General features: G+C 34.0%; 1 protein-coding gene across 1 annotated transcript in view; it reads right to left on the bottom strand.

The window, feature by feature from the left end:
- LOC143256907 (degenerin-like protein unc-105) overlaps positions 1 to 10,857 on the bottom strand; it is a 75,151-nt gene extending 64,294 nt beyond the window's left edge. Inside the window, exon 1 of the mRNA XM_076514751.1 lies at positions 10,811 to 10,857. The gene's annotated coding sequence lies outside the window, so the exon portion shown is untranslated. The remainder of the gene's footprint in view (positions 1 to 10,810) is intronic.
- Positions 10,858 to 13,838: the final 2,981 nt, after the last annotated feature.

The raw sequence follows: 13,838 nt of genomic DNA, 5'->3' as shown, positions 1-13,838 counted from the left end.
GAGAACATCAGTAAAAGTATTGGATTGTGTACAAAAAGCCAACTACAATGTTTCCAGATTGATTGCCATACAGTTATTGAAAATCTCATTATGCAAACCTTACAAGAAATTGGTATAGAAGCAGCAAAAGATTCGGCAAGATTTCCACATCAAGTAACTGCATGAGCAAGCGCATTAAAGACATGTCAGAAAACATAGAAACATTACTGATCCAGAAAATTCAAGAGTCGGTAATGTTTTCCTTACAGATTGATAAATCTACAAACACTAAAAGTTGTTCACAGCTGAATACATTCGTTCAGCTTGTCAAAGAGGACTGTTTGAAAGAGTATTATTTTTCTGCAAGGAAAATAATAAGGGAAAAATATTAAGAAAGGCCAATGAATATTTCAAAACAAATAGAATTCTATGACAGAACTGCATATATATATCCACTGATGGTGCAGTTGCAATGACAAGCAATGCGATGGGTTTCATGTTTAAAGTACAATTTGAAAACCAGGACGTTCAAATCACTCACTGCTTTTTTCACAGAGAGACTCTTGTGTCAAATAGAGCGTCAGCTTTGCTGAAATTCATACTGAATGAAGCTGTAAAATCGTTAACGTAATCAAATCCAGAACACCTCAGTTACGCCCATTTTTTTATGCAAAATAGTTGAATAGAACATCAATCTCTTCTATTTCATACTGAAGTTGGTTGGCTCTGAAAAATCAAATTCTGTCAAGAATTTATGAACTAAAAGAAGAATTGAAACAACTCATGCATTATGAGACCAGTATGTTCGTCTGTTTCAAGATTAAAACTGGTTGGAAAAACTGGCCTAGTTGGATGATTCAGCTTATTCAGGTGCTCAAATAAATCACTTGAATGAGTTGAGTCAATAACTATAAGGACACAATGAGAACATACTAATATGCACAGACAAACGAAGTTGATTCAAATCAAAACTTCAACTTTGGAAAAAAGAGATAGAGTGTGGTTCACTAAAAATGTTCAAGCGAGCATTTAACTCAAAGTCAAATGAAAAGATAATCTCATTGGTAGAGTAACATATGAGCCTGTTTCAAGTGCATACGTTATTTCAGATCATCTGAGATACTTTGATTGAATTTGAAATCCATTTGCAGCATTTTCAGAAGAATCAACAACGAGTTTATCTTTGAAAGAAACAAAGAAATCCTGAATGTCAGTAATGATTGATTTCTTGAGTTCTTGAGTTTAGGTTCAGAGAGATTCCACTAAATCAGTTTTGGCTACAAGTGAGAAATTAACACCAATTGATCTCAAATCAAGCAACAGTTGTTTTGCTGTCATTTTCAACCACTTACTGAGTTTCTCTTCCCTGACACTTATCAAGACTTAGAAGAGAACATGCTTAAATGTGTGGATCAGGAGCTTCGTGAAGTTTATACTGAAATTCTTCTGAAGAATTGAAGTTAAATTGTTTTCATTAAACTTTTAGTCTATTTACGCGAATTGAAAAAAGTTTGAGAAGCACTGGTCCAGTTAACATAAAATATTTTTATGTTATATATATATAAATGTGCTATATATATGTATGTAATAAATTTATGACTATCTTTTATAAGGAAATTTAGAATTTCACTATATTATTTATATATTAAACCGTTTATTTATTTATTTTAGAGCAAAGCTACATTGGATTACCTACTGTACATAAAGTATTTAAAAGATTATCCTATGTCTTTAAAAGCTGGAAAAATGTCTCATTGTGATGAAATGGAGGAGGGTTATCATACGCTATTTTTTGTTCGCTAAACTGCAAATAAAATATTAATAGCGTACACAGCTGTGTGTAGTGCAATATGCAAACGCACAAGAGTATTAGCAAATCCATGCACTTAAGTGAGTCAGCCCTGAACAAAGGTAATAACAGACTCCACCAACTTTATGACTGATAATTACAAAATATAATAGCTTCATAGAGTAAAACCTAAAATATTAAAGAAATAAAATACGAAACAATAGAACAGTAAACTACTACCTTACGATTTCTTATCAACAAATAATGAACAACACTTTCAAAATAAAATAAAACAAACAGCGTCATTTAACATTAGCGATATAATGTGAAAGTCTTTATACGTTACCAAGAAATGTTGTAATAAATGACTTTAGTTTACATAATTTTCTCCATATACACGTCATTCGAAACATGTATAGAGCATCAGAAAGCAACGCTATCAAAATTTATAAAGCCTTTTCATGTACAGTTCCGTATTATAATTAATATTTGGATAGTTATAACTTATTTATTCACGTTGTGTGTGAATTCGTGCGTTTGTTTGCTCACATTTTCTCTCACAGTTTCATAGCTAATATAATCAAATTTGAAAGGTCGGCTCGTGTGACCAAAGGTGGCACGTGTATGCTCAGTTGGCATGAGCATGTTGGATCACTATACAAGAAACTGGGGCCAATAAAGGAGCTTAACCAGTCCATAAAGACTCATGTGAATCAAAAAATGAGCCCTAGAGTCTCATTTTAGTTGTTGTAACGCACAGAATATATAACTAATATTGGAATGTTTCATGCATAAGTTAATATCCAAAGCTGCTCTTTGCAGAAGTAAGTACATTTTAAGTTAAAAGAGAATAATAGTAATCATTAAATACTATATGAATAATCATTTAAATAAATCACAAAGTACTCTGAACAAACAGTCAAACTGTGAACAGTCTAATGAGTCATAAATTATTAATTTTATCAAAATGCTTTGTTAATTATTAAAAGTAAAATATGAATTAGAAAGTTGGCCATATTAAAAATTAATATTGTCGAACTAATATAAAGAATTTTGTGTCTTAAGTTTTTGCGTTCGACGTTTTAAGGAAGTTATTTTGACGTCGATTTTGTAATGGCAGGTTAAAATACATCTTCATTCTTTTGGTTTTAAAACCTTTTGACGGAAATTTTAGGCATTTGTTTCACTGTGTGTAACTGTTCACTCTTGGTGATACGTTGTGGAAGATTGCTCTACTTGTGATAGCATGTGTAATATAAAACTAGCACCTATGATGTGAAAAGTTACGTGTACTCCTAGCAAAAACATCCCCCACACGGCAATAGCTCACGATCTTAACTCCGTGACCACCTTCGAATCCCCGTTACACCCAACATGCTCGCCTTTTCAGCTGTGGGGGCGTTATAATGTGACAGTCAATCCCACTATTCGTTGGTAAAAAGAGTAGCTCAAGAGTTGGTGGTGAGTGGTGATGGTCTTACACTGCTAAATTACGGACGGATAGCGCAGATAGCCCTCGAGTAGCTTTGCGGGAAATTTAAAACAAACAAACAATTACTAATAGTATTGCAAATAATGTTGTGTTTATATAAAAGTTTTACAAACAATACTGAATCTTATATCTGGTCTAGAACTGAATCTTTTATTGATGATCCAGGTCCACTACGAGCACATTAATTCGGAGTTGATATTGTTACACTTCGCTCCAGGTCCACTACGAGCACATTAGTTCGGAGTTGATATTGTCACACTTTGCTCCAGGTCCACTACGAGCACATTAGTTCGGAGTTGATATTGTCAAACTTCGCTTAAGTTAGCTAGTTTCATTGGTTTTGCATTAATTACAAAAGTAAGCTTTCGCCAACGACAATATCTAATGTCCTCGTAGACATATTAAAGTTTGAAGTAATTCACTGGAGTTGAGCGGTTTGTAATGTTCGAAATCTATAAATGTTCCTGGTCAAATTCTGTAGTTTTCAAATTCATAAGCGTTAATCATAATACTAGTGTTCCAATAACAATAATCTTTTGTCTCTCGACGCGTCGGTTTTTATATAACAATCACGCGAGACTCTGGAACATTCACAAAATTTTGTTTGGAACAATCACTAGTATTACATACAGATCTAGTACACTATTGATTATTAGGCACGGGAACGTTCTACATATTTCGGGAAAAGACAGGTCAAGCAACAATACAGAGTCAAGGATATACGTCACAAGCAAAAAAAGAAAACCATACAATTTGTTTGTTTGTTTTGAATTTCGCGCAAAGCTGCACTAGCCACATCTAATTTAGCAGTGTAAGACTAGAGAGAAGGCAGCTAGTCATCACCACCTACTGCCAACTCTTAGACTACTCTTTTATTGACGAACTGTGGGATTGACAGCACATTATCACGCCTCCATGGCTGAAATGGCGAACATGTTTGTTGGGACGGGAATTCGAACCCGCGACCCTCAGGTTATGAGTCGAGCACCTTCACTCCCTGGCAATGCCGGGCCTAAGCTATACAAAAACATGCGTGGGGATTAAAATAGATGTACAACAGTAATTCATAGATTAATTTAGTTTAATCATACCTATACAATTTCAAGTGTCGCGTATATTGAGGATTCTCTTTTATTTGAACTTGTTTTTGTTTTTATATTTTTCAGTAAATATTTTTATTTTGTGTATCTTTGTATTTAGATAATCACTACTTTGAATTTCGCTAAAATACACGCCATCTTCTTTTTAAAAATCATAATCTTTTTTACTTTACAGAAATATCGAGATTCAAAATACTTTAAAATATCTACGTGTCATAAGGAAATGTAGGAGAGCATAGAGTGGCATTATATATATAGATATACTAGACGTATCTGTAGAGTAAAACGTTTAGATATTCCTTCCGTTTCTACATACAACTTTTCAGTTGCTCTCTCTCGTGGGAATATTTGTGTTCTCTGTAAGTTATTTATTTATACAATTTTCTGTGGGATATATCCTGACGTCAAATAAGTGCGCGTTATTCTGCGTCACTTATAGCTTAAGTATACAAGGTAACAACATAGGAAAATATCGTACGTTTTACTACGTGATCTGGATCTGGCAATCAATTTCGTTGTTACTGCAAGTCCCACTGCGGTTCATTTACTGTATAGAAACGAGACTTGTCTTCAAATATTCAATGATCAAGGGAATTTAAATAAATGAGAAAATATATATGAACATTTCAAATATTTTATTCGTAACTAGCGAAAATACTCAGCATCGCTTGGAATATTAGACTAACGTATTCTGAACCCATTATAACATAAAAGAACAGTTATATATATTTTAAACATTTTATCATGATTTATTAAATTTGTTGTTGTTGCAATGTTTCGATCAGACAATCTAAGTTCTTTTCTCAAAGAAATCACAGAAAGACATAAAGGCACGCTATGTCATAACAGTACTATAATTACAGAACTGATTTCGTATATTACACATTATACAGTACTGTACAAAGGTGATAGGACAAGAAAATATTTTATCATTTTTCCCGTTTCATGGAGCTACTCATTCCATGCAATTTCAGGACATAAATTTAAACGCTATAGTAATGCTTCACTAATCCCTGTTGACAGTTGAATGCGTCAGGGAGAAAATACTTATAATTTTTTAGAATTTCCGTATACTTTATTCAAGGTCATATCATAGGGATTCTGCTCGAATGAACATATTGATCAAATTTAGGTACTTAAATAACTGTCATTGTACCCCATGTAATATCTTAAACATGCATAAAGAAACTAGTAAATGGTTGTGGTTTATGCTAGAAGAAATTAATTTAATAGCACTCCACAAATAAACTTTGATAAAAACAGTGTATACTACTATATATCAAGTTTTGTTGTTATATCACAGCACAAAAACTGTAGAATGTTGTCAGTAGAGTAAAGGGTTCGTATAATAGCTTTACGTCATGTTGATTGGACTTTCTAACAAGTTGCTGCAGACTTGAAATGCTCCCAACACAATGTCAAGTACAAGATAAGTACATTTGAAAATAATAGAGAAAGCGGCAGAACTTCTAAATGCAATGATACTGATTTTAAGTATCCTCATTTATACAGCCTTTGGGACGGAACGAAGACTGCCACTGACCTCAAGCATGAGATAAACAACCATGTACCAAATGACAGAAAAGTGTCCAGATCTACACCATCAAGTAGACTCAACGAGAATGGAATATTTGTTCGTGTAACAGCTAAAAAACAGTACAAAGATTGTACTGTTGAATAACGGTCGTTTGTTATCTCTGCTTAACACCTACCGTAAAGTATGGGAGTTTGTCTGCCGGGAGAGGCAGTGTGATAGTTTGGAGGTGTTTGTCTGCCGACGCGACAAAACACATTTAAAAAAATAGATAGAATAATGGACCAGGACAAGTACTATCACATACTGATATGTGGTATAATTAGTTGTTTGTGTATTATTGGTAAATAATTTCGATACTAAGAAGATAAAGACCTCAAACATTCACTCAACATATGCAGAAATTACTTAGCTAAGAAGAGAGGCTACTGGAGTCATTCGAATGATGCAATGACCCCCACATAATCTTTACCTAAATTAGCAGATCTGGGATTCTATAAATAAAAAATTCGACAAATCAAAATCAAAAGAAATTTTATGCCTAAAAGACAGTCTACGGTTATAAAAGCAAAAGGGGAACACAGAGAATATTAGTTGTTCACTGAAATCAAGCACATTCTCTGAAGTTACGTTGTACTAAGTATGAAGATTAATAAAAGTTTAATGTTTTACTTGTGATTTATCTTTCATTGTTCTTTGAAAGGAATCGGAAATATAATTTTTGAATTTGTTCTACTACTTGTGCACAGTACTGTAGGTATCAAAAGACAGATATGCGCGTATTTTAAAAAAGGTTTATTTGTTTGTTTGTTTTTGAATTTCGCACAAAGCTACTCGAGGGCTATCTGTGCTAGCCGTCCCTAATTTAGCAGTGTAAGACCAGAGAGAAGGCAGCTAGTCATCATCATCCACCGCCAACTCTTCGGTTACTCTTTTACTAACGAATAGTGGGATTGACCGTCACATTATAACGTTCCCACGGCTGAAAGGGTGAGCATGTTTGGCGCGACGGGGATGCGAACCCGCGACCCTCGGATTACGAGTCACACGCCTTAACGCGCTTGGTCATGCCGGGCCTTTGAAAAAAGGAATCTAACGAAAAAACACATAGAAAAGAAGTGTTTTCTTATATAAATACTTCCAATGCATGGTAAAGCGAATGTGTTTCAATCATGACTTTTATATCATGTTGCCAGAAAATAAAAGTTTAACTTAATAGTTTACGTGCTGAAAGTATAAAATCGAATGTATAAACTACAAAACGGAAAAAAAATTTTGTTTTCTGAAGATAGGGCAGGCACACATACAAAGACGTATTTTTTTTTATTGGCTTATTAAAGAAGATGCGTATGCGTGGATAAAATAAGCAATAAAACCCAGATGTACACTCCCAGGGTCCACATTGTATGAGTGCAAAATGTCAGGTTTCTAGGTTCTTTCCTCTTGGAGCTATGACGGTCACATTTCTTTTCTTCGTGATTTTTCGTATAAGCAAAATGAACACGCACATGCACACTTTCACGTAGATTTAGTATGATGCAAAATTTTAGGTTTTGGATTCTTTCTTCTTAAAGCAATGGCTGTCACACCTATACAACATGCACGTGCGCACGCTCACACACATACACATGGGCGTGTTTGTCTGGTTGTTCTTTTGTTTGTTTTGAATTTCGCGCAAAGCTACTCGAGAGTTATCTGCGCTAGCCGTCCCTAATTTAGCAGTGTAAGACTAGAGGGAAGGCAGCTAGTTATCGCCACCCACCGCCAACTCTTGTGCTACTCTTTTACCAACAAATAACGGGATTGGTTAAGGCGCTTGACTCGTCATCTGCGGGTTCGAATCCCCATCACTTCAAACATGCTCGCCTTTTCAGCCGTGGGGGCGTTATAATGTGAAAGTCAATCTCACTATTCGTTGGTAAAAGAGTAGCCCAAAAGTTGGCGGTGGGTGGTTATGAGTATCTGCCTTCCTCTGGTCTTACACTCCAAAATTAGGGGCGGCTAGTGCAGATAGCTCACGTGTAGCTTTGTATGAAATTCAAAACAAACCACTATAAACCAGTGTTTTTTATATAAATATTATTTATATATGCACTTCATTGTCATTGTGGTGTTTATGAATACATTGATTTCTTATATAAAGGTAGTAACCGTTCTGACTAGAGATTCAGAATATATATATGTAATAGAGATAGATATGAGTTTCTACCTGTCTTAATGGAAAAAAAATACGAGAACAAATTTTCAGTTTGAACAAAATAACCTTATCATTCAAATCAAACAAAGATGGTGTCTTCAGTGGGAAAGCACAGTATCTGCTGACTTATAAAGGCTAGAATTCGAGTTTCGATACCGTGATTGACAGAGCAAGCATAGATAGCCCATTATATTGCTTTGTGCGTAACTTCATACAAAAAAAAATGCAAACGCGGTTAGGTCTAACTTATGCAAAGAACAAAACAGTATTACGTATGTCTAATTGTTTAGAGATCTGTCCGCACATAAAACTTAGCGAAATCCCAATCAGCGTAAGAAAATTAACCATAAAAAGTTAAAGATTAAACACTTACCTCATTTAGTTATTACATGAGTCAAAATAGAGAGATTATAACTTTCATATATTCCTAAATCTATAAATAGCAAATGCTATCACAGAATGTATTACTATAAATCCAAGTAATTTTTCAATGACACCTTCCATGAAAGAACTCAGAAACACACACACAAAAGATAAACAATCTTGAGAATGCATTACTACCTCAAAAATAAGGTCGCCACACTTGGAAATGTGGCGATTTGTTTGCTACTTTCGCACGTGCAACAAACACGTGTATGTAAAGAATATCTGAAAGACTGTAAGTCTTGTTATAAACCTAAAGTTTATTATGATGTATAAAATATTCAGGCAATTCTAAATTTAGTTGCGTAAACACTGACATCATTGTCACTGATGCTGTTTTATACAGTTTTCACATTTCGGGGGTGAGCAAATAATGAGTTTTATTTAATTATATTCCCCCTGTTTACTTCTGCTACCTTTTATTGTAACGTGATATAGAAACAGAAATAGATTCTTTAGTTCATAAACGTTTTCTCGAATAGGGATGCAGTCAATAAATATTTTCAATAGTAAGTAATCACCTAAATTATTTGAATAAAACTTTTCCTAAAAATTGGTAAATTATTATTTAACTAATGTTTCTGTTTGTTTTCTTATAGCAAAGCCACATCGGGCTATCTGTTGAGTCCACCGAAGGGAATCAAACCTCTTTATTTTAGCGTGGTAAATACAGACTTACCGCTGTACCAGCGTGGCACATTCAACTAATATCACTTAGCAGCTGTTCATTTTGATTATTAGCACACTATCTCACATTGTTAGCTTACTACATGGATTTATGTCTAAGTAAATATTCTCTGTTGGTTGAAACTGTCCTGATGTTTTTGGAAATATTGTTAACAACATCGATGACAGCGAGAGTAAATTATTAATGAATTAATGCATTTTAATTACGATAAGTATTTGCTTTAACACGTTCCATACTTCTAGTTAGATTAGTGTTCTAAATTAACTTTATTATTTATCTGTTAACATTTTTAGTTCTGATCAACAAGCTTACTTTGATCATAATTTATTGATAAGTTCATCAATGCTTCAAGATGGAGGAATAAGTATCTGAATAAGGAAGTTCGTCTGAATAAGGATCGAGAATTGAGCATATAACTACATATTCACAAGATATGTTAATTCATTTCGTAACATGCTCTGTTCGTTTCACATAATGGTGGAATACTCAGAGAAGTTGAATTGAATAATAGAACATGAACAGACCTCTTCTAAAGTTAGCTTTAGATAGACACATACAAATAAATCAACAAAGAGAATCATTCATGCTCGTCGTTTTAAAGTTTATAAGATATATTATTAGTTGTTTGGATAAAACGTCTTTTCAATCTAATTTTATGTTAAAGGTTGTGTCTAAGTATTTGTTGTTTATTTAAGTAGATTTATCTCTCCATCTTCTTCCTATAACAGGAATCGAGCCTTTAATTTTAGAGTTATATTCCCTCAAGCTTAGCAACCGAAGTGCTGTTAAAAGGTGAAAAAAACATAAATCTTAAACAACGACAATAAATACTATAAATTAAATACATTGAAACAAGAATAACAACAAATATTAAACATAATTTTCTTAATTAATACCCTTGAAAGAATCAGGTGTGACCCCGTGTGCGAGATTGTGAGTAATTCAAAAGTCTATGAGTTACGTCTTGTTACTGCAAAACAGAAAATATCGTTACGCACTTTGAGATCGAATGTGCATTATAAGAGTGACAGTTAACTCCTACTGTTTTGACTGTTTGGTTTACTTTTGACTTTCGCGCAAAGCTACACAAGGGCTATCTGCGCTAGCCGTCCCTAATTTAGCAGAGTAATACTAGAGTGAAGACTGCTAGCCATCACCACTCATCGCCAACTCTTGTGCTACTCTTTTACCAACGAATAGTGGGATTGACCGTCACGTTATAACTATCCCATGGCTGAAAGAGCGAGCATGTTTGAAGTGACGAGGATTCGAACCCGCGACCCTCGGATTGCGAGTCGAGTGCCTTAACCACCTGGCCATGCCGGGCCCCTACTGTCTAACTAGAGTAGCTTAAAAGTTGGGGTGGGTAGTGTTTAATAGCTGCCTTCCTTTTAGGGTATCAACTTAAATCTTAAGACGGCTAGCGCATAAATCCCTGCGTAGCTTTGTAGTAATATCCCAAATAAACGTTTTTAAATGAAGTAAAAATTCAGACTTGATGATAATATAATCAAAAATACACAAGAATTAGTTTGGGTATCACGTCTGAAGGTATCCATATGTTAAGACGTAAATAGTATTTTTCTTACACAAGTTTTGGATACTTACCGACTACACCTCAGTGGTGGATAGTTCTTTCATAATATCTACGGTGTTTGCAACTGAAACTGTTTTCAGATGCTCATATATATTTCGTAGTTAGTTTATAAAACAAAACAAAAACACTACCTTATTTCTAAACACAAATAGTGCATGACACTGATGGTCAAGTACAGACATGCAATCTTCTCATTTGTTCATTGTTAATTTCCTACAGGTTTGTTTATCGTCACTAAAGACTGGTCGATTTGACGTTACGTATCGTTAGTTTCACGTTAATAATTCAGTTAAAAAAGTACCTTTAATGTAAAACAGGGTAGGCTAACCCTAAATAAAAATAAATAAATGATAACTATTGTTTCGTTTAATAAGAGTTCAAACCACAACAGACCTAGAGACGTATCGTAATAATAAATGGAAGATGTCATGTACCAGAGTTAACATTTTCTTAATAAGTTGCTTATTCCACTCCAAGGTTTATGATCTCTATGATACCTGATAGAAACAGTTTTATATACTTACGAAAGTATTTCTAGCAGTAAAAATATGTCATTTTGTATAAAACATTTTTATTTTATCCAAGGAATAGTAACATTTCTATTTTCTCGCCGAATAGTAGTTTTTTACTTTGGTTAAGGAATGTAATCTTATTAGAAGACATCTCGCTGACGGTCTGAATGTTTTAAAAATAATTATTAAAGGGAACTTATATGAATCAGTTTAAGATTATTTTTACTAATGAATATGCTCACTAATCTGATGCTATTTTAAAGAAGAACCCGGGAAATACTGCTTTGCTGATGATAAAGTAAAATTGAGGTTCGAGTTTGAGTTTGTTGGATAGAATGGGTTACACATTCAAAGTTTACCCAAACGTTCTTATACCTTGTACATTAAATTTTTTGCTACATGTAACACAAAATATTGAGTATGCTTTATTAGAACAACTTTAAATGTACAAATGAGCCAGCCATCCGACAGTCACAGCCAATATAGTCTCAGATGTACCAGAACGACATCGTTATGCAGTTTAATGTTTTGTAGGTAGTGTAATACTGCGGAGCTTTGATCCCTTTCAAGATGGGTATGTGACAGTCCTTTCCGATGTTAATTATACGCTCGGATCATAACTTTAGAGCTTGGCATGATCAGGTGATTAAGGCGCTCAACTCGTAATCGGAAGGTCGCGGGTTTGAATCCCCATCACACCAAACATGCTCGCCCTTTTAACCGTGAGGGCGTTATAATGTGACAGTCAATCCAACCATTTGTTGGTAAAAGAGGAGTGCAAGAGTTGGTGGTGGGGATGATGAGAGGCTGCCTTCCCTCTAGTCTTACACTGCTAAATTAGGGACGACTAGCGCAGATAGCCCTCGTGTAGCTTTGGGCGAAATTCACACCACACTATTGAAGCTTTTGGAAAATTTAAAGTATGGCTTAAATGCCCACGTATGCTCTTTTTATAAAAAGTGGACCGTATGAAACCCTCCCGTAAAATAAAATGAAATAAGAAATAATACAGCGAGCCTTTTATCTTGATCAAGCTCTGATTGCATAACTATTGAATCAGTCTGACATACACATGTTAAACGTGCCTACCACCCCTATTAATGTATGTATGACCTTCAAGAACGACTGACATGCATACTTTCTGCACAGATAATGAATTAGAATGAGTAACTTCGCTGAGTTAACTTGATCATATAAATACCCTCACATAAGAAGCAGCATGAAATACAAAGCAATCAGTGGCGTATTTAGTTTGGGACTAAGTGAAAGGTGCAGTCACTACGTATATATAGACAAACAAGTAATATAAATAATTATTGAGCAGTTGACTAATCATACACAATACTTTAATAAATACTTTGATCTGAGTATCATATTTTCAGATTTCAAACCATTTTTAACCCTAGCGAAACAAGTCATATACTATCATTGGGTGAAACCTTCCTCTGTCCACTTTTTTTACTGTAATATAAATATGTAACTGATTTTATGAGTGGGAATGTCAAGTTTCATAAATTGAAATAAATATTACGTTATACTCGAAAACTCACCAATGAGGAGTAAATGTTTCAGACAATCTAATAATAAAAGGTTGCTTCATATATTCTTGTCTAATAATGTTCAAACTCGTAAGTGTAAACCAGTTCAAGGATTAATATCAGTTAACAGTGTGTACTGAAATAATAATTTAGTGTTCTATTATATTCTAGAATTAGAGCGATGTTCAAGAGTTCGTTAACCATTTCTCAAATTTCTTCACAGGCGCACTCGTACACACACGAGACCGATGAAGACTATTTAATAGGTTAATAATAAAGTTTCATTTAAAATGTGGTTAATTATTAGTCTGTTTTAGAATTACAGAACATTCAATTTTATGAACCTGTATTCATTTGGTAGCCTTTTTTATATTTTTAATTGCAAAAAAAAGTTAAATTAAATTGCACGAAAATGCATAATACTATAGATACTGTTGAGTATCAAATAACTGGTTTTAATCTACACGTGTTTCTATGTATGTTGCGATAATCCTCGATAGCCGCGGCACTTGAAATTTATTTAGGCAGGATCAGAGTAAATTAATCTGAGACTTTTTTCTTCCTTTGTATTAGCTGTATTTTATTCGATTATATTTTATTACACATCGATGTCTCTATGAGCCTACCCTAAAACTGTAATTAATTTAGACAGCTATCAGCTATAAGTTTGTAATTGAAAAACTCAAAGCCATTCCATGAGCTCGAATTATTTCACTTGATATGTTAACTAAAGCTGAAAAATGCGTAAAATTCTCTGTTCCAACTAATGTTAAACACATATTCAATAGAGCTCTTAACCAGTCAAACTTTATGGTATATCGAGTTTATGATTATGTTTCCAAGACCCTACATTACTTTTCGTTCATTCTCACTAAAATATTACCTACGCAAGTTATTCTCATGGCTAACCGCCAGCCTCTTGTAGTAATAAATTAACTTATCACATTAAATCAGAATAATCAAATATTGCTCTGATACCCAGTTTGAAA

The sequence above is a fragment of the Tachypleus tridentatus genome, chromosome 7 (assembly GCF_004210375.1).
Source record: "Tachypleus tridentatus isolate NWPU-2018 chromosome 7, ASM421037v1, whole genome shotgun sequence".
Lineage (NCBI taxonomy): Eukaryota > Metazoa > Arthropoda > Merostomata > Xiphosura > Limulidae > Tachypleus > Tachypleus tridentatus.
The sequence above is the reverse complement of the archived record's forward strand: the minus strand, read 5'-3'. Positions and strand labels throughout refer to the sequence as shown.